Raw genomic sequence first — 22,174 nt, 5'->3', positions numbered from 1 at the left:
CATCATTAGTCAAGAGGGCTAAGTTGTTATAAGGTTTATGTCCTTTTAAGGAGGTTATATCAAACGTTTATTATTATTATTATTATTAACGGAAATGCATAAATAAAATAAAACAAAAATAAATTAATAAAGTCAATAAAATTAATTATAGTTAATTACATAAATGAATAATAACATTATATATAAAAATAAACAATGAACTACGTACTTTGAATTTTATATTGAAATAAATAAACAGTCATAAAATAATTAAATAAAATGTTTTAATAATCATAATAATAGAAATAATAATAATTATAATCATAATCACAAAATTCATAAAAAATCGAAAGATTTTAGCTCCTCAATTATATTCTCTTTAAATATATTAACATTATTTACGAAACATGTTTCGTCAATAATGTTTTATTCTTGTGATCTTCTGCACTTACGTTGTATGTACACTGAGTGGACAGAAATCCTGGGATACCTACCTAGTAATGGGTAGGCCCACCTTTCGCCTGGATAAGGGCAGTAACACGGGGAGGCATTCAGTCCACTAGTTCCGAAAACATTCCACAGGTATTTCTGTGGTTGAACATGCCCCAGACCATTACCGACCGTCCACCTGCCTGAACAGCTCCTTGTTGACATGACGGGTGCTGAGCTTCGTGCGGTTTCCACTAGATACGCACCCTCCCGTCCGCTCGAAATAACTGTAAACGGGACTCATCGAATCAGGAGACCCGTCTCCAATAATCCAAGGTCCAGTGCCGATGTTCTTTCGCCCAGTGGAGGCGTAGAGTCTTGTGTCGTGGTGTTAGCAATGGGACTCTGGTGGGTCGGCGGTCCCCATAACCTATTGCGACTAATGATCGCCTGATGGTCTTGGTGAAGACCTTTCAGGCACCTTTTTTGAAGTCGGCAGTGATTTGTGCCACTGTTGCTGTCCTGTTGGCTGAAACAATGCGAGACAGAGGTCGACGGACACGTTCATCCACCCACAGCGCTGTCCACGATGAGATGTTATTCCGGAAATGGCGTATTCCCGATACACTCTTGATACTGTCGAACGGGAATAGTGCAATTTCTGTACCACCTCTGCGATAGAGTGACCCATGCGTCGGACACCCACTATTATCCCTCTTTCAAAGTCGGTTAACTCATGACGTTTATCCATACTGACATCGAATTACCGTCTACGTGTATGCAGTGTACCTATATACACTTGCCAAGCAGTGGGTTCGTCCACTAGCAAGAGGGGTCACAGTGTCGCTTTGCCCAGGAACCAGGTATGCTATGAATTCTGTCCTTTAAATGTATTCTGCACTATAAAAAAAATATTTTACTAATTTATTAATTTAACTTTTATTATATACGTTTTCCTTATCTGTTCTGAAAAATGAAAAATAATAATAAATAAATAATTTTAAAATGCAACTTCATTGCATTTTAAGATTAAATTTTTCACAACGTGGCTGAGTTAGTCGGTCTCAGGCGAGGACAGTGTGATTTTTTCTCTCGGATTTTTTTCGTCCAGCAAACAAAATCGATCTCACAAAACACACGCAATTTACAGACAATATACACGGGGCAATATGGCCTTAGTCGCTGATGCTCCTGAAACCCTTCTACAACAACAGCAAACTTCTTTCACAAAACTAAAACGCTATTGTGTGAACAGTAAACGATACAAGTCTGAAACCGCTTCCAGGTGATAGAGAATACCTTCAAGTTTTTATTCACCCGCCAGAAAATGTATGCGCCACAATATATGGCAGCATAATCGGAAATCTATAATCATGGTGGAATGTACAAACGAAAGTTCATCCTTTTAGTTTTATCATTGATCGATATCTCGTAAGAGCTATAACTTATATGGTTTCATCCTTAGACGGCGACGTAACAGATTACACACTGTTGACCTTGAGATGTTAAACTCATGACTGGGTAATGCTTCCAAAAATATGAATTACCTTGGGCTTCCCGTAAAACTTTCTCGAAACAGCTCCAATGCGCCCTCACTGAATTTTGTTTCGCAACCATTTTGTCTAAGATGATTGGACGAATATTCGTCCTTCATGGATTTTCCTTACCATTGCGTTTGGGTCACCTAGAAAGCTACTTTCAACTACTCATGTGTATTGTTTCTGTAAATTGCTTGTGTTCTCCAGTCGATTTCATGCTTTGCTGGATGAAAAGCACCAGTTTTTCTGGAGGAAAAAACCTTGCTATCTGTGCCTAGACCGGCTAACTTATCCCATAAAAGTTTCTCGCGTCATCGGCGGGATTCGAACCCGGCCTTTTCCACTTGGTGTGGGGAGTACAGTGATACCACTATGCTACCCGCCCAGAGAAAAACTATAGGTTCTCGTCTGCTTCTTAATAACCGTGGCAGACTGCAAGTCATCGAACTAAAGTACACACTGCGCCTTTTCGGGATTAGTAAATTATACTGTGATCTGGCCCGGCGCTAGGGGTGGGCAAGTGAGGCACTTGTCACAGGCGCTGCTAAATGTGCTACTGCATGTATATAGGTGTTAAGATGCGATATGAACTAAGCGCCGTGAAAACGTTTTTCCTCATGCGCCAAAACCGTTAGCACCGTTTCTGACTGTGATTAGAATTTTGGGATTATGTTGTTAGCTACTGCAGCGCCAACATTTTCTGGTTAGTTTCTATAAAAGTTTGTAAATATCCTCTATCACCTGCAAGTGATTTCAGCTTTATATCATATTTCCTATTCAAGCAATAAAGTTTTAGTTTTGTAAAGAAGATTTTTGCACACCCTGTAATCCTGACTTGCGAAATACACCTATTTCGTGATTTAATATATTTTAAATAGTAACATTTACTTCAAATCGTAGTATACTGTCAATACTTTCTTAAGGCAGTCTACTTATTTCATCCTAGATTTTAATATCACTTTAAATATAACATGTATTTCATGTTTCTCCTCTGATTATAATAAGAAAATAACAATGATTTATGATTTATATATTTAGTGAACTGATAACAGAAAAGGAACTGGACTTTAATGCGAGAACCGAGAATATTTTCTTTCAAAGAATGGCCCAACACCATTTTAGTGCACATCTGTGACTCTTATCACAGATGTTTCCATTATTTCTTCCATCCCCCTGTAGATAGCCTGTGTGATATGAAAAGGAGTAATTTGCCGGATTTCTGTTTGTCAGATTTTAATTAAATTTGGTATTGGCTGTTTCTAAAAGAGTTAAATATAAAAATTCATGAAACTCCGTCCACTGTGTGTCGGATTGCTAAATGCGGACGGACGGACATGGTGAAGACAAGGCCCTTTATGCATATATATGCAAACACATCGAAAAAGAGACTTTTACTTCTCTAAATTTCCTTTTCCTCTTGCGCATTTCTTCAATGATGGTACATAACCAGAAGCATATTCAGAAAGGGAGGGGAATCATGACGATAACTTCCCCCCCTCCTATACTTTGGAAGAAAGAATTTTGTGATTTTCGATTTTTTAAAACTTTTCTGACCAGGAATCTTAAAAAAAGACTGTATTTCTCTTTTATATATTTTATTTTATATTATGATTATTTTAATGATTATTATATACCAAATTTTTTTTGGTATACGAAAATGTATTTTTATATACTGTAATTTATTTAATTTCTAAAACAATATACGGAATCTTTTTAATTAATTAATTATCAAGCTTTAATTAAGTTTAAATTTAAATAAACCTAATTTTCAATCATAGAAACATTAATATATCTTAATAAATAAAATGTTTAATTAAATATAATGCACCGGTATTTTCGTATTTATGGAGCTGCATTCGAAATTGTAACTTTCGTTTGGTTTTAAAGTCTAATAGTTCGTTTGGTTTTAAAGGGAATCCCCCTGTTGGTAATGCTCTATTTTTATTTATTCGCACTACCATATTGGCATCTGGTGAACAACCAGGAACTATCATACTTTTTTTTTTTTTTTTTTCGGTTTTTAATTTTTTTTTTTTTTTTGGTAATCCTTGATGGCTGCAGCAACAGAAATAATGAGTTTGGCTTCCGCAGAAAGCGAAACATTTGAGATTTTAATAAACATCAAGGATACTATCGTTGTAGTTACAGCGGAAACACGCTAATCCAAACCGTCAAGTTTGCTTTTTTTTTTCTTTCTTTCTTTCTTTCACTCTCTCATTATGGTAAGCAGTACTCATATGAAGGAAATGCCTTTATCAGCCTCTCAGAATTTTAAAAGTGACTTTAAACAATGCGACATTGTTCCTTGTGTAGGTGTAGTATTTCTGGACTTTGCCATTTTTGATAACTTTTGAAGTACTGTGGCTTTATGACATTCATACGAAAGTTGTCCTTCGTGACACACAACTGTGGAGTGGGGGAGGGGGGTTGATAAAAAAAAACACGCTCTTATATTGTATCACTGTTTTCATCCAGCTTCGATACGACAATCAGATTAACCCTGGCTGCAAACAGAGCAGCAAACAAACATAGAAATATGGTTGATACCCTGTTGGTAATGCGCTGAAATGAATTTAAAATATAGAGGGGGGGGGTTATTTATGTCGGAAATCATCTTACAGTACCAAGTAAAAATAAATAAAACTAAGTACCCTTTTAATATTTAGTCTAAAAATCTGGCCTCTTCCATAATTGTATGGGAAGAGTTGCTTTACGAACGCTTTTCTGAATCTCCACATTTTGAAAGCAGTTGTAGCATTAGAGACCAAACATCCATATTAGTCTGGCTGACATTTTGAAAACTGAAAAATACACTGCTCGACAAAATTAACAGGACACGTAGAATACATGATGTAACTGGTGCAGCTTGCGATGAAGCGGGACAAAATTTGGTAGAGTGGTGTACCACAGAATAACGATGAAATGAGGAGATAGTGAGAAACTTCGGACAGGTATCAGGGTCATTTATAGGGATTGTATAAGAATTACCAAAAAGGTCACACTACACAAGTTGATATAAGATATTCGAAAATATGGTCACATGACATCAGTACGTCGTACGATCCCCTCCAAAGGCCTGACAGCGGCGAACCATGCTCGATGTAAGAGTGTCTATAAGATTCTGTGGTAACAAATCTCATTCTTTCACCAGCGCAGACCTTAGCTTACTAAGTGACCGAGGAGTTGGTTGTCGGCGTGCAATGCGACGCCCAAGGGCGCCCCACACATGTTCGATTGGATGTAAGTCTAGTGATAGTGCTGGCCACAGCAATCGTTGGATATCTTCAGTTTCAAGATGTATTCCTTCACCATTTGAGCTCTAGGTGCAGTGGCGTTGTCGTGCATGAAAAGGAAATGTGGGCCAACTGTCCCCCCTAAAAATTTGCATAGGGTCCGAGGATCTGTTCTCGCTATCTCTGCACAGTTACGGTACCCTTATCAAAAACATGAAGAGGGGTGTAGCCATTGATCATTATTTCGCCCCCACACGAGAACACTGCGTCCACCTTAGCGCCCCTTTCTCTGATGTTAGAGGAATGGTGCCGCATTCCTCGTTGTCTCCAGATGAAATAATGGTTAGAATTTGCTTGTAGGCTAAAACGAGACTCCTATTTTATCGTGAATAATGTTTTTCATGAATATTTTATTGTTCATATTAAAATATTCATGAAAAACATCTTGTTCTGTTAATTTTGTCGAGCAGTGTAGAAATTTAAAACTGTTTTAAGAGTTTTCTTGTATTTTATATTTAAGTTATCAATGTTCCACGCAGTGTTGTTTAGTCAATATATTAGATAAATAAAACATCGCAGTAGTTTATTAGTATTCCGTATACTGCGAACCAATCAGGAAATGCGTTAAAAGGATGTGCCTCATCATCTCCAGAACAAATGCAAATAAACAGATTTTGACATAAAATTTACTATGAGTGTACATACTTTTATAATTTTAGGAAGGACGTGGATCTGTTGGAACGGGCGAAGACAAGCAAGATTGGTGGGGGGGGGGAGGTGGGGTAAGAGATGGTATCCTTTCCTGTTAAAAGGGTGCTCTTAACAGGAAAGTTTTGCAAATTGCAGCGTCTGGAATCTAGCGTCTGCGAGGAGATCTGATTGAGATGTTTAAGGATCTGAATGGATTGAGCAAGCTCAATGATGATGATGAAATCCTTTCTCTTGCTCAGACTACACACATGAGTGGAAATAAACTCAAATTGAGGAAGGATGGTTGCAGATCGGATGTGTGACAATTTGCCTTCAGCCAGAGGGTGGTTAATTATTGGAATAAACTTCCGTCTGGTGTTGTGGAGGTGGGCAGTTTGAATAAACAAAAGGAAGAACTAGATAAACTTAAAAGGGATGGGAAGTGTTGGTTTTTTCTTTGCCTGATGCTGTATACGCTTGCTTTCTTGAACCATTTGCTACTATTAGTACTGCGACTAATAATAATGATATCTACATTTAATCTCAAAGATTAAAATAATGAGAATAAAGGGATCTAATGCCAGGAGGCGTCAGCGTATCTTGTATGGTGTAGCCCAAAATAACCTTTTGACATCATATTTTTGCTGCAATATATGGAGATACAGAATTAATCTTTGTTCCAACAAAAATTTAAGAGAGAGAATAGATTTTAAGAATTTTTTTTTCAGTTGGAAATAAAACTTAATTCCAACATAACATTAATCTTTGCCACTTGTATGTTTACTATGCACTACCCGCCTGCCCGCTTCGTTTGTTGGTTGGTTGTTGTTGTAGGGTTTTAGGCGAATCGGCCATTTAGGACATATTGCAGCATATATAATATCTGTAAGTTGCGTGTATTCTGTGGTTGATTTGCTGTTTGCTGGATTGAAATCCCTAGTTTCCGAGAGACAGAAAAACCATGCTACCTCGCCTGAGACCGACTAACTCAGCCACGTTGCAAAAAAGCCAATAAAAATTCCTCACGTCAATGATGGGATTCGAACTCAAGTCTTTTTCAGCTGGTGTGGGGAAGACGGTGATTAACTTGCTTTTAGAAGATAGCACAATATACCAGTGAGTATATTGTGCCATCGCATTCCTAGTCTACAGCGAAAAATATCTCATCTATACACTGAGTAATCATTGAATTATAACTACCTACCTAGTACCGTGTTGGGCCACCGTTCGCACAGATAACAGCTGCTATTCGCCTGGCCATTGACTCCATTAGATGTCTGAAGACGTCTATAGGGATTATCTGCAACCATGCTGCCTGCATGGCTTTCACAATTTCGGAACAGGGATGAGTGTCCATGCGCCTCACTTCCCGTCCAAAACATCCCACAGGTGTACAGTTGGATTAAAATCAGGGGAATTTCGAGGCCAATCAAGATGGGTGATATCTTCACTGTGTTCCTCGAACCACTTGTGTACGGTGTGGGGCCCAATGACGAGGCGCATTATCGTCTTGAAAGATCCTATTTCTCTCCGGGAAAAAATGCAACTGTAGGGTGCACATGGTCTCCTAAGAGCTGCCAGTATACCTCACTAGTGAAACTTTGGTCTATACGCATCAGGGGTCAAGTTCTTGCCAGCAAAACATGCCTCAGATTAAGCAGCCGCTGCTACCTGCCTGAATAGTGGGCATGATGGGTCCAGGGACTCGTGTTGCTTGCGCCACACACGAAGCTATCTGTCGGCCTGTTGCAACAGGTGTTTGGACTCATCCCACCAACACACTCCTTTCCAGTCATCCAGTGTCCAATCAGCGTGTTGCTTACACCACAGCATTTGCTGTTGACGATGATCAGCGGTGAGAGAGGGTGTCTCTTGGGTCCTCTGCTGCGGAACTCCATACGTCTGAATGTACGGCACATCGTCATTTGGGATATTATTCTTTGCATTCCCTATATTGTATTGCGATGTCAATTGACGCACAGTGACCTGACGTTCAGCACGTATAACTCGCTGCACCATTTATTTAGCACGAACATCCACCTTGCGCAATCCTTTTACAGTTCTGTCGTCGGGAGATGGTTTGACCCTTTCGACACCATTGTTTGGACACCTTAACTACAGTGGATCTTGAGCAACCGACAAGATATCCTGTTTCCGATATGAAGCACCTGACGACAGGCTCCCTCAATCATGCCCTTTTCAATCTCCGTGATAGCTTTACTGCGTCCCATAACTGCTGTTTTGTCATTTTGACTGTCCAGATGCAAATTACCACTGCTCTAGAGTATCAAACTATTCGCTTTCTATATTGGGAGAAATATGTCATACTGTAGTCTATTATGGATGGGGTAGTTATAATTCATTGATCACTGAGTGTAGATATATATATATATATATATATATATATATATATATATATATATATATATATATATATATATATATATATATATATTTTTTTTTTTTTATATATTTTTTTCTCCAATAGTAACTGAAAAACACATCAACAAGGTTTTAAAATATGTATCAGAAAAGTTTTAAAGACTGTATAAGAAATAGATTTAATATTAATTTTTGAGATCTCATGAACGCTGGACCTATCCCCTTCGCCCATCTTTTTAGCCGAATCAGAACTGTTTTCAGATTATTTTAGACATAATAAAACGCCATTAAACTATTTTTACAACAGTCACTGAAAAATGTGCTCTAAACCATTATAAATGAAGAAAAACAGGCCCTAATATTTGAAAATTTTAATTCGGGGTAATTTTCGAAATAACTCAACAGGTTTTTATATGCTGAAATTAAATAATTAGACTATTATCCTATTATCTATATCATCATCATCCGCTTTATGTAATTATCCTTCACGGTTTCGCAATGTCATATGTAAATTGCAAGAAATGGAGTTGTCGCACTTTCTAATTTAATATGGAAGCTCTCGCAAGTGGTAACAATTACCATCCTCTAACATCGGGTGAATAAGAACTCAGTTCGAATCCGGTCAATGACATCAAAGTTTTATTGGCTTTTTACACAGTTTGTTGGAGGAGTTGGTCGGTCTCAAGCCAGTGTAGCATAGTTTTTTTAATTCCTAGGAACTGGGGTTTTGTTAATGACAAAAGAATACGCAGTTACAGAAAAAATATACTGACCCTCAAGATGCTTTGGCACTTAACACACCCTCGTGGGTAGCACGGTTGGTAGGATCGCCGTCCTCCCCACACCGGGTGGAACGGACCCGAGTTCGAATCCAATCGATGTGAGGAATTTTTATGGGCATTTTTCACAACCTGGCTGAGTTAGTCGGTCTCAGGCGAGTGGCATGGTTTTCTCTCTCCCGAAACTCGGGTTTTTTGTCCAGCAAACAGAAAATCGATCTCAGAAGTTGGGCAGATGGGCTGAGAAGTGGCAACTGAAGTTTAACATTGACAAATGCAAAGTACTGCATATGGGTAGCCTTGAGTACTGCCTACAGGTCTGGAGGACTCATTTTAGGAAGGATGTAGAGTTGCTTGAGCGAATACGGAGAAGGGCAACAAGATTGGTGAGGGGAAGGAAGGGATTCTCTTTCATACCAAGAAAGGCTTAAGTTCTGCAAATTGCAGCATCTGGAGACTAGGCACCTGCGAGGTGATTTGATTGAGGTGTATAAGGCCTTGAATGGGTTGATCAGGCTCAATTCTGATGAGATTCTTCCTCTTACTCGTATTACGAACCTGAGGGGACACAGATTCAAATTGAGGAAAGACAGTTGTAGAATAGATGTGCGGAAATTTGCCTTTAGCCAGCGGGTAGTTGATTGCTGGAACAAACTTCCATCTGTCGTTGTAGAAATTGATAGGTTAAATAAATTCAAGGAGGAACTGGACAAACATTTAGAGGGAATGGATGTGTGAAATGGTGTATTTTTTTTTTTTTTTTAGCTGTTGCTACATAAGCTTGCTTTCCTGCATCACATGCCTCTACTACTAGAACACGTTGAGTTGTGCGCATTGGTCATGCTTTTTTTAAAATTTATTTTCATTACATTATATTTTCAGGCGTGTTAGTATATACGAGTAAAGCGCCTGTTTTCTTCACTATATTCGTCTCTGCGTCCATCCGCATGTAATAACTCGATTCCTAATGGAAGCATTTACATTAAATTTTATATTTCTCTTAAAAAATAAAAAAAAAATCCCAAATTTCATTTTTCGGACCAGTAAGTCTTTCGCGCACATGTAATAAGTCGACTCTCAGTGGATGGATTTTCATGAAATTTTATATTTGGTTCTAACAAAATAATTTGTAAATCCTCCCAAATTTCGCTGAAATCGAAACAGTATAAATCTGGCAAATATTATTTCTTTTTTCATATACTGTATATATATATATATATATATATGCCATATAGGCGATGACTATACTAATGAATATAGTGCCCTCGTGGGTGGCAAGTTGGCAAAATCACCGTCCTCCACGCACTGGGTGAAAAAGACCTGGGTTAGAATTTGGTCCATGAGGTGAGGAATTTTTATGGGCATTTTTTATACAATGTAGCTCCGTTAGCCAGTCTCAGGCGAGGGGAGCATGATTTTTTTCCCCAGAAACTCGGATTTTTCTTCCAATAAACAGAAAATCGACCACAGAACGCACTCAATTTACAGACGGTATAAAATATGTCCTTAGTCACTGATGCTTCTAAACCCTCAACAACACACCTACGAGGGATGGTCATTTAATTCACAGACTGGTGCAAGATCTTATCGTAATTGTCATCATCTGGATCTTATGTGGATTTCTCCTTTTCGAAATACTCTCCCCTGAACTTTATACACTTTCGCCACCGTCGTAACCACTCATTAAATGCTTCTTGCAAGCCATTTTTCGAAAGACTGCGCAGTTCTTCCGTTGTGGCTCTGCGAACATCGTCGGACGTGAAACGCTTGCCTTTCAGAGCTTCTTCAGACGTGGAAACAGGAAGAAACCACACGGGGCTGAGTCCGATGAATAAGGAGGATAGGCCAGAACCTCGGCACCTATGGCAGTGATCACTGCCTGCACAATAGGAACAACCGTATGGGAACTGGCATTGTCTTGATGGAGAAACCACTTCACACCAGAAAGTTCGGTCACACCAGAATATGGCGTCCTACCAAGACACTCATTACCATATGCTTCATTCATCTCTTTTACTGTTTCCGATGCATTTAAGCCCCTTCTGACACAATAACGAATCACATATCACTATTCAATCTGTATGTCCGACATGATACTTGCTTCTATGTGCAGTCTGCTCAATAGCGTTCAAGGAAAAAGCCAAATCAGCTTTTCAGTCGGCTTGCTGTTTTGTGGACAAAAAACAATAAGTTCAAAAATTACATTAAAAAATTATCAAAGAAAATTCATCGGACCCGATTAAATAATTTTTATAAATGTCATAGAAGGAAAATTATATCAAATAATAATAAGCTAGAAAGAAAGCTCGAAGCTAGAAAGCTGGCAGAGAAGACATTTCATGGCAGACACTTCGATGATCTTCATCAAGATTACATAGATAAAATTGCTTCCAATGCATGGCTCATGAGCGGGACGCTTTTCCCCGAGACTGAAGGATTCATGCTCGCCATCCAAGACCAGGTAATCAACACCAGAAACTGTATAAAATACATTGCCAAGGAGCCCGGAGTGTCCGATGACACATGTCGACGATGCCACCTGGCCTCAGAAACGATCCAACTCATCCCCGCTGGATGCAAAGTGATCGCCCAGACTGAGTACACTCATAGACACGACCAGGTAGCCAGGATAATACACCAGAAGCTAGCAAGGAAATACCAGTTGATCGAAGAAAGTGGTTGTCCTATCCATAATTACGGATAGGACAACCCCGCACAACAGACCGGACATAACCCTTGTGGACAAGAAGGAAAAGGCTACCTATCTGATTGACATAGCGGTGCCCAAGACTAGCAATGTCCAGAAAACTTATGGGGAAAAAAATCAGGAAGTACACGAACCTAAGACAGGAGATCAAACAGATGTGGCATATGCAACAATTTAGTTACGACCATACCGATCATCGTGTCAACCACAGGTATGGTGGCAAAGACCTTACATGACAGCCTAGCAGCAATAGGTCTCCCAGCGAACACCTACAAGGAACTCCAGAAAGTCGCAATTCAGAACACCTGTAGGATAATCAGAGAGTTCCTTGACCAACGGTAACACCAGCCATAACAACAACCACCCTGTGTATTTGGTGACAATACCCATCACGAGGCGTAATCCCTAATCAGGGAGAAATAATATAATAATCATAACTAGGGGGCTTCGCCCCCTGCTCGCTTTGCTCGCACACGCTTTTCTATGTAAAATGTAGAGGTATACGTAGTAAATCAAATCTTTTCTACGTAAACGACACACCTGTCGAAACGCACTGGTCGATAATTAATCACGAAATGACTTATGTATTTATATACCTGTGCATTTGTAGTGCGCAGCATTCTCAAGGTCGAATAAATATCACGGTAAAAACTCCAGAACGAAGTACACCCTCCAACACGGTGGCAAGCAAAACAATGGGAAAGCAGTGAATGACAAGTTGCTGACTTCCATATTTCGACAAACGGACAGGATCAAAGCAGTGAATGGTAGATGCCACTGCTTTCCCCGCCCGCTGACTTTCTAGATTGATATGCGTAGGGTGTTTTCCCCACATTTGCCGCTGTTTTTAAATCGGGAACGCGTTTTCCCATTTTAAAACAGCGGGATGGAGGGATAAACACCCTACCTAAGCTAAGCCCCTCCTCCTTGACGACACAAAACAATCAGAAAAGGGAGGTGCCTTCACCTGTCAATTGCCGTCTTCCTCGCTTTCATCGAAGTATCTGCCGGTGTATACTGATTGGATATTATGATGTGGTTACAAAGGAACTGGATGCAAAAAATAATTTTGATATCATATGCTTAGGTTTCAGGAAAGCTTTTGACACTTTTGCGCATGGAAGACTATTGTACAAATTGGAGCAGAATGGTACATTTGTATTAAGAATAAGTTGCTACAATGGATAAAAGGATGGTTCAGTGGGAGAAGACAGAGGGTGGTAATCAATGGGTGCTATTCTTCGTGGACTAATGTTATTAGTGGAGTCCCACAGGGTTCAGTGTTGGGTCCACTGTTGTTTTGTATATTTATCAATGATATTGATGAAGGTATATCAGGCTTAGCGTTGAAGTTTGCAGATGATACAAAGGTTGGCAGAGTTGTTAATGACAGTAATGGCAGCGTGCTACTGCAACAGGATCTAGAAAATTTGGGCAGATGGGCTGAGAAGTGGCAACTGAAGTTTAACCTTGACAAATGCAAAGTACTGCATATTGGTAGAAGTAACCCCGGAGAAACGTACCAACTGTGTGGGACTTAAGGTGGTAGTAAATGAAAAAGACCTGGGAGTAATTGTGCAGTCAGATATGAATTTTTCTGAGCAATGCAGACAGGCTGCCAGGGAAGTCACGGGGTTTTGTCAATGATATATAGGAATTTTGCTAGCAGGGAAAAGGACGTGATTATCCCCTTGTATAAGGCAATCGTCAGGCCACACCTTGAGTACTGTGTACAGGTCAGGAGGCCTCATTTTAGGAAGGATGTAGATTTGCTTGAGCGTGTACAGAGAAGGACAACAAGATTGGTGAGGGGAATGAAGAGATCCTCTTACCAAGAGAGGCTTAAGTTCTGCAAATTGCAGTGGCTGGAGACTAGGCACCTGCGAGGTGATCTGACTGAAGTGTATAATGCTTTGAATGGGTTGAGCAAGCTGAATTCTGATATGATCCTTCCACTTGTTGAGATTACGAACCTAAGTGGGCATAAATTCAAATTAAGAAAAGACAGATATAAAATAGATGTGCGGAAATTTGCCTTTAGCCAGCGGGTGGTTAATTGTTGGAACAAACTTCCATCTGTCGTTGTGGAAGTTGATAGGTTAAATACATTTAAGGAGGAACTGAACTTTAGAGGGAATTGTTTTGTAAATTTTTTATTTTTTATTTTATTTTATTTATTTATTATTATTTTTTGGCTGATGCTGCATATGCTCACACACTTGCTTTCTTGCATCACATGCCACTACTACTATTACTATTATTACTATTATTTCTATTATTACTATTACTATTACTATTACTATTACTATTACAAAACTGGACTTCAGCCAATATCACTATGTAATTATTTACCTAAGTTTACATAGGTCACTTAGGAAAAGGTCTTTTGTTTCGGGTTCCATAATACATGTGGAATATTGTTACATCTGAAAGAGCAGGACTAAAATATTTAACTGAAATGTTTACAAATTATACAAAAATTTAAAATACTGTATTTACAAAATACTAAACTACAGTATTTACAAATACAGTATACAATATTCATTAATATAAAAAAAACGGTACCAAGGAACATCAAATGTTAAAAAGTAAATCATCAGCTCAAGGTTGGTGAACGTTATGGAGGCAGTTGTCAATAATTAATTGCATTGTAGTGATGTAATTGCCTCGCCCTCTTCTCCCATTGATTCGAATAAATATCACTAGGAAGAAAACATTTTTAATGTATAGATAAATAATATGGCCCAATGGTTATGACACTGTACTACCAGTCTGATGGACCTAGGTTCAAGTCCCGCTTTAGCGGAGGCGTCTCCATCACTCTGGGAGATCGGTATAATAATAGTAGTAGTAGAGGTTGTCGCAGACATTCTCTCAGATATGCCAGACAAGCTTCTATTGTAATGAGCAGCAGCCTAGACAGGAAGTTGCTGAGGACTTCAAGAGCTGCTGGGAGTCATCATGGAACAAGTAAATACATGGCTGTTTTAGGGTAACTAAGAGTAAGAACAAGTGCATATATACTTGCATGTACACTAATGCTAGAAGTATAGTAAATAAAATTGATGAATTTGAAGTGCTGATCAAGACATCAAAGGCAGATATTGTTCGGATATCAGAGACATGGTGTCACACAGATATAAGCAGTACAGACTGGAATTTGAGGAGCACAATGTGCACAGAAAGGACAGACACGGTAAGAATGAAGGAGGGGTTATACTGTTAGTTAAGCAACACATAAAATCTAAGGAAGTGCATCCAGTTGACACCGGTGGACAGTGCAATGTTGAATTTGTTTGGTGTGACAAAAACACTGGGAAAGGGAAAATGAGAGTAGGAGTATGTCATAGTCCTAATGACTCTGATGAGTACAATGAACAGTTGTGCAGAGAAATAGAATGGACCAGAAATCAGATTGTCTGGTATTGGGCGATTTTAACTTTCCAGATATTGACTGGAACTTGTGGGTTATTCACGCGCACGCTAGCAAGACTTTTCGAATTTATGTGAGGATTGTTTTCTACAGCAACCAGAATGAGTAATGCCATTGATCTGATTATCAGCAGTGATTATTCAAGCATTAAAAATTTGCAAATAAAGGAACCACTAGGTGCCAGTGATCACAGTGAACTGATTTGGGATTTATTTAATGATGTAACTACCATCAAGGGTAAAGGGAAGGGTTTTTGTTCTCGTAAAGGTGACTACAATGGTCTCAGACAGTTTTTAAATTCTATACAGTGGGATCAACCGATGGTGTTACCAACGGTGAATTCTAAATGAGACGCCTTCAGGGACTAAATCTTGGATGCTACCAGGCTTTCCATACCAACTAAGAAATACTGTTCAAGATTCTGGCCTAAATGGATGTCGAATGAATTAACGAGGCTCGTAGCAGAAAAGAAAAATAGTGTTAGGAACACAGTTCGGACTTCCAGCATATCGAGTGGCCTCAGAACTCCGCCGATATCAATCCCATAGAGCACCTGCGGGACAGTATGGATAGCATATCAGGCGTCTGGATATAACAATCACCTCTATACCTGCATTGCTAGCCGAATTACATAGAGGTTGGTTGTCGTCATATCTCCCGAATGCTTCCGACATCTTGTTGAATCAATGGCACGTCGGATAGCTGCTGTACTGAGGGCAAAAGGAGGACCTACGAAGTACACTGGTGTGCAAGTTTTAAGGACCAGTCAGGTTTTCACCTGTAGCTTCTGATACGAGTGGCCTGGATATGGGAAAAGCATACCAAAGGAACCTCGTCAGGTACAGAAATGATGAAGGCAACAACATCAACACAACAACGGAAAAAAGAACGGCACAGTGGGACTTTATTCAAAAATGGCAACATAGAACTGACTGCCATACTACAGATGCATTACTGCCAAAGATGGAACAAAGGGAAGAGGTGATCCTGAGTAGGAGATATGACCACCCCTAATGTCGATGCAGGTTTTGCACCGCTTGTCCATACTTAGAACAATGTTGTTGATAAGTTCTTGCGGTAACATCGTCCATTCCTCTGTCAGCGCCATCTTCAGCTGGTGAACATTTTCTTGTGGGTGTGGACATGCTGCTAGGTGTCTCTCCAGAGCGTGCCATATGTGTTCGATGGGATTTAGATCAGTCAGAGGAACGGGCAGGCCAATCCATACGAACAATGTCCTCACTTTCGAAAAGCATATCAACAGCTGCAGTGCGATGGGGTGTGGCGTTATCATCCATAAACACGAACTCGGGGCCAATGGCACCTCGGAACAGATGCACAACGGGAAGGATTAACTCAGTACAGTAGCGTGCATCGGTTAAATTACCGCTTTCCAGTATCTGGAGCTGTGTACGTCCATCCAAGATAATGCGCCCCCAGAGAAGAACACCTCGACCGCCATATCGATCCCCTTTCAGTGAGGTTTGCAGGGTGATACCGTTTGCCAACCTCTCGCCAAATTAGCTGACGTCCAGAATCGCTGCTGAGACTGAATCTACTCTCATCAGTAAAGAGTACCTTAAGTAAAGATTTTGTGGTTGTAACCTTTAGTCCTTAAGTTTTGCACACCAGTGTATTAGGTAGGTGGTCATAATTCAGTGATCACTCAGTGTATATATTTGATCAAGCACAACTTTATGTATACCTTTATGATATGGTAGGATTTTTATACAGCGTGAGTAAAAAGTATAGAAATAAACCATGCAAGCTTCTGCGCATTTTTAACATGGTAACAAGTTCTTCGAAACGAAAAATGGTCAAAGTTTTCGCTAAAAGTGTTAAATGTATCGCATCAAGCAAAGCAAATTATCAATAATGTTTATTTAAAACTTGGCAAAAGAATTTGGCAAGGCTATAGCCTCAACCTAAGTAAAGATTCACTTAACGAAAAGGTTAATGCAATTGCATAATGTGAATTACCGCATTGATAAAATGGCATCGTTTTTATCATATCTCATATTGTGAATACCTTCACAACGAGTTGCCTAATATTGCACTACCTCGAATAAGTAACGCTTCACCAGTGGAGAAGACAATTGTTACTTATTCTCGGTGGAGAATAAGTAAACAGTTATGCACCACCTGGTGTCTCTCATATTGTGGAGTTATATTTCATAACTGGGTTGTCACTATTGCAACACCAGGATACCTACCCAACAACCGATGATGGGCCAAATAGCCTTGAAACGGTCGTCTGGGTGGTGATATCCACCGAGAATAAGCAATAATGGTCTTCTCTTCTGGTGAAGAGTTACTTATTACAGGTAGTGCAATATCAGGCAACTCGTTGTGAAGGTATTCTCAATATTAGATACGATAATTTGGAATAGCTCGACAAACTTTTTTAATAGTCTCAAATATAAAATTTCATGAAATTACTTCCACTGGGAAGCGAGTTTTTTGATATTAATTAATCTTTATTGTACGTAAAGGTACGATACAATGTACCTACCCATCACGGCATGCTGCCAGGGGTTTCACTTGGATGAATATAATAAGATATAGAATAACAAAATAATAACACTCATAATTATTAATAATAACAATGCTCATTATAAAATATCAAAATTGAGTGCATAAAGTCCAATCCAGGAACAGATACCATGTGAACCACTTCTCTATACATCTAGGTTACAAGAGTATGTGGTTCACAGAATAGACTGCCAAAAAACGGCCTGCTAAACCCCGAAAACTAACAGAACGGGACAAGAGAATTCTGCGAAGAACTCTGCGCCAAATCGTAATTTGCCATTGTCTCAAGTCACACAAACCCTCTGTGAGAGTATTGGGACTAATGTCCGCACCAGTACAATACGAAAGACACTCCACGACATGGGTTACAATGGTCGTGCAGTTGTTCACAAGCCATTGATCAACTCAACAAATGCTAGCCGCCGATTAACATGGTGTAAGGAGCGCGAATCCTGGACTGAGATCAGTGGAAAACAGTCCTCTGGACAGACGAGTCGAATTTCGCACTCTACCAATCTGATGGCCGTTCCTGGGTCTGGCGAATCCAGGGGAACAGTTCCTTCCTGATTGTATCCTCCCAACAATGAAGTTTGGTGGAGGCAATGTCACAGTATTGGGTCCCTTTCATTGGTTTGGCTTGGGCCTATGAGTCGCCGTTATCGACAAAACCATGAATGCTGTGCAATACTAGGACAACTTGGACAATTATGGCAATACTTCAGGGAAGTCAAATACCTGTATCATCAAGACAATGCACCATGCCATACTGCTCAGGTCATAACAGAGTGGTTTGAGGATATAAGTGTGGAAAAGTTAGATTGGGCAGCCCAGAGTTCTGATCTGAACCCTATCGAACATCTTTGGGATTTATTGGATCGTCGGGTACATGCACGTCGAGATCGCCCAAAGAACAAGGCCGAACTAGTGGCTGCGTTAAAGGCCGAGGGGAGGAACATGTCACCTGACATTTATAAAAAGCTGGTTGAGTGTATGCCGCGAAGATTGAAAGCCGTCATAAAAGCAAAAAGTATTAAATGACACAATGAAAACTCTTTTTTTTGTGTAAAGGCAGGTGCCCGGATATTAATGGTAGGGCAGTGTATATACTAATGCGCCTAATAATCTGGGTCCTCATGGGTAGCCCAGTTGGTAGAATCGCCGTGATCCCCCAGCGGGGTGGAAAAGACCTGAGTTAGAGTCCCTTCGATGACGGGAGGAATTTTATAGGCCTTTTTCACAAAGTGGCTGAGTTAGTCGATCGCAGGCGAGGGTAGAATGGTTTTTTCTCTAAGAAACTCAGGTTTTTTGTACAGCAAACAGAAAATCGACCTCAGAACACATGCTATTTATAGCATGTGTTCTGAGAGTCAATATACATGGAGTCAATATACATTCAGACAATATACATGGAGCCTAGTCGCTGATACTCCTAAAAAGGTACTATTGGGGAGAATGTTATTAAGGGTAAGTTGCTACAATGGATAAAAGGATAGTTGAATGGGAGAAGACAGAGGATGGTAATCAATGGGTGCTGCTCTTCATGGACTAATGTTATTAGTGGACTCCCACAGGGTTCGGTGTTGTGTCCACTGTTGTTTTGTATATTTATCAATGATATTGATGAAGGTATATCAGGCTTAATGTCGAAGTTTGCAGATGATACAAAGGTTGGAAGGATTGTTAATGACAGTAATGGCAGTGTGCTACTGCAACAGGATCTAGATAATTTGGGCAGATGGGCTAAGAAGTGGCAACTGAAGTTTAACATTGACAAATGCAAAGTACTGCATGTGGGTAGAAGTAACCCCAGAGAAACGTACCAACTGTGTGGTACTACACTTACGGTGGTAGAAAATGAAAAAGGCCTGGGAGTAATTGTGCAGTCAGATATGAAGTTTTCTGAGCAATGCAGACAGGCTGCCAGGGCAGATCATGGGGTTTGTCAATGATATACAGGAATTTTGCTAGCAGGGAAATGGAGGTGATTGTCCCTCTGTATAAGGCAATGGTCAGGCCACGCCTTGAGTATTGCGTGCAGGTCTGATGGCCTCATTTTAGGAAGGATGTAGATTTGCCTGAGCGTGCACAGAGAAGGGCAACAAGATTAGTGAGGAGAATGAAGGGATCCTCTTACCAGGAGAGGCTTAAGTTCTGCAAATTGCAGCAGCTGGAGACTAGGCACCTGCGAAGTGATCTGATTGAGGTGTATAAGGCCTTGAATGGATTGAGCACCCTGAATTCTGATGGGATTCTTCCACTTGTTCAGATTACGAACCTAAGGGGGGGCATAAATTGAAAGGACAGAAGTAGAATAGATATGTGGAAATTTGCCTTTAGCCAGCGGGTGGTTAATTGCTGGAACAAACTTCCATCTGTCGTTGTGGAAGTTGATAGGTTAAGTAAATTTAAGGAAGACCTGGACAGGCATTTGGAGGGAATGGTGTGATTTTTTTTTTTGGCTGATGTTGCATATGCTCATACACTTGCTTTCTTGCATCACATGCCACTACAACAACAACAACAACAACCGTGTTATTATTAGCCATATGGTGCAAGGAAGCCTGAGGTTTATGCTACACCAGCCAAAAAAATTTCTGAGTTACCCCGAGAGAGAGAGAGAGAGAGAGAGAGAGAGAGAGAGAGAGAGAGAAAAGTAGAAGGAAATCACCAAGAAAGAGAAGAATGATGATATTGAGCTCTGCACCCTGGGTGTGCCAAGCCCATACTCACCAGATGTGAGCCCCTGTGATTATAATATGACTACAAAAAAAATTTTATAATGCAAGCCAATTCAATAATTTCGCTGTACAAGCTATTGAACACACAAAAAAAAAAAAGAAGAAAAAAAGAACCATAAGGAACATAAAGGCAATGAAGATGAATTTTTAAATAAAAAAATAAATTCAAAAATTAAGCTAATTATGACGTCATAGATAACTTATTTTGATGTTCTAAATTTTTTTTATGGTATAGATTTGTTTAATATTGCTTAAATTGTATATTACAAATAATATTTTTATTTGGAAGCCATTGGTGACTCATGATAAAAAGATCGCATTTAGCAACATATGAACCAATATAATGCATCCCCTCCAAATTGGATTGCATCTTCCTTGTTTTAAATAAATAAATTTCTTTGTTTTAAATAATAATTTTTTTATGTTTTTGCTCCGGGACGACCACACGGTCAGAGGACTTCAGAAGATAGAGAGAATACAAGGAACAGCACTGTACTGAGCAGTCGTGGACTTGAACCCCCAGTGACTTAAGGCACGTGTACTTATGCACCCTCCCGCTGACCACTCGGTTTGGGCAGTTCTTATGCTATTAACCCCAAAATATGAATGTTGAACCCACGCAGCTTAAATGGAGGAGGGATCTCATGGGATAATGTATTCCGAATTCAATATGTTAGGTTCGAGAACTATCTCGCAAATTAACAAGATCTAATATGGACTCTCCGTGTTAGTAATCTGATCATATTGTTGCCGGCCTGAATTCTTAGGATTCGTAACCCCCCCCCCCCCCCCCCATATTAGTGGAACTGGCAGCTCTACAGTTTTTCCACCTAGATATGGGCCGGTCCCCAGTGGCGCATCCAGGTATCACCGTAAGGGTAGGGGGGGGGGATGCGACCATGTTTTTCAGTTTTTTTTTTAGAACGCCTCCTGCGTTCTTTTTCTTTAATTTAAAATTTTTGGTGAAGGGGGGAATATTCCTCCTTCTGGCAACCCTGAATACGCCCTTGCCGTTCCTAATAATTTCTTAAATATCATGAAAAATAAAAATCTTAAAAAGAAAAAGTTAACTGTAATAACATATAAAATTAGGAATATATATATTTTTAATTATAAGACAATCTTGAAGAGGCCTTCTCCGATCAGTTATGCCGGAGGGTCGTTCGACCTTCCTCTATGCCCCTACCTTAAGTACAATGTGCAGGAGACCATGAAATTATCACTATTGCAATTTTTGTAGCGGGAGGATTTAAGTATTATCATGAGCACAAGCCGTGAAACTCATAATTAATCACTTAAACCATCACTGTGGCCGTCAAATTTGCATGCACAGCATGAATAAGGGGTTTACATTTTCTCGTTTTTATGAAAATATTAGAAGGCGTCTGTTACAGCAACTTTTTTCACTCTTGTTATACTTGTTTTTACAAAGTTCATTGTTTAATTTTTGTCGTTTGCAAAATAACATACACTACTTGTATTATATGCTTACACGTATATATATAAAATAAAGCTTTTTATAGTTTCATTAAGGGTAGAAATTGTTTCCTCTGGTCGCCCTTTTGTCTTCACACGTAACAATTAAATATAGCCAAGAATCCTTGATATCGTTTAGGTGTGGTGAAAACACACCAACTTGATATTCACGTGATTGTTTACAATGGAATGGTGAAGCGTCTACATCATATAGTTCGAGGTATAATTAAAGCTTCAACCCCGACAGAGGATTATGAA

Source organism: Mastigoproctus giganteus, chromosome 12 (genome assembly GCF_048544385.1).
Source record: "Mastigoproctus giganteus isolate SK-2022 chromosome 12, ASM4854438v1, whole genome shotgun sequence".
Classification (NCBI taxonomy): Eukaryota; Metazoa; Arthropoda; class Arachnida; order Uropygi; family Thelyphonidae; genus Mastigoproctus; species Mastigoproctus giganteus.
The sequence above is the reverse complement of the archived record's forward strand: the minus strand, read 5'-3'. Positions refer to the sequence as shown.